Here is a 1,089-nt window from a genome sequence, read left to right as displayed (position 1 = left end):
TGTTTGTGTGTGTTTTCGTGTCCCCTGCCTTCTTGGAGCTGCAGCTCCCATCGGAGGTGGGCGCTCGGTGGTCTTGCCGGTGGGGAGCACTGGCTGCCTGCTCTCTGGGTCCTCCCTCCGCCCATCCCATCCAGGCCCTCAGGGAGAGCGCTCTGCTCCAGGCCTAGAAGGATGAGCAGGCTTCCCTGTCTCCTCTGCTCAGTGGCCCTGCTCCTGAGACCACAGTGAAGCAGAGGCTACGGCAGCCACGGGGAGGGGGAGCGGGCCTCAGAGACCCCCGAACGTGAGCCCTCCAGAAACCAGCAGAAGAGGGGCAGGCCATGGACCCAGACCGGGAGAAGTCCATCCCTGAGCCACTGTGTCTGCATTGGAGGGTCTGTGGTCAGAGGTCTGTTCAACTGCTTGACCGTCCACACTCTCTGAGCATGCTCAGTTGCCCCCTGGGATCAGAGATGAGCAGACAGTTCCTGTTCACGTGATGGGGGCGTTTCAGAGCACGTCATGGATGCACGCTGCGTGACTTTCCATCCTGCGCTTATACTGGAGAGAAAGAGGCAGCTAAGGTTTCAACTAGTCCATCCTAAAGGAAATCAGTCCTGAATGTTCATTGGAAAGACTGATGCTGAACGTGAAACTACAATACTTTGGCCCCTGATGCGAGGAGCTGACTCACTTGAAAAGATTGAAGGCAGGAGGAGAAGGGGACGACAGACGATAAGATGGTTGGATTCCATCACCAACTCGATGCACATGAGTTTGAGTAACTCCGGGAGTTGGTGATGCACAGGGAGGCCTGGCGTGCAGCAGTCCACTGGGTCGCAAAGAATCGGACACGAATGAGCGACTGAACTGCACAAAGCTTTCTGCAGCCGCCCGTGTTTCCTGCTGAGACGTGGGGCCCGCGCCCAGCCGATGCTGAGGTTCGGGTGGAGTGCGGTGCGGGGTCCACTGGCCTCCCTGTGGCGTCATCAGGAGCTGGGCTCCCTCTAACCTGATGGTGTGACCCACATTCTCAGCCTGCCTCTAGTCCACTGTCTCTGCTGTGCCCAAGTCAGCACCTGAGCCGTGAGGAGAGACAGGCTGCAGAGA

This window comes from Oryx dammah, unplaced genomic scaffold (genome assembly GCF_014754425.2).
Source record: "Oryx dammah isolate SB20612 unplaced genomic scaffold, SCBI_Odam_1.1 HiC_scaffold_3836, whole genome shotgun sequence".
Taxonomy (NCBI): Eukaryota; Metazoa; Chordata; class Mammalia; order Artiodactyla; family Bovidae; genus Oryx; species Oryx dammah.
The sequence above is the reverse complement of the archived record's forward strand: the minus strand, read 5'-3'. Positions refer to the sequence as shown.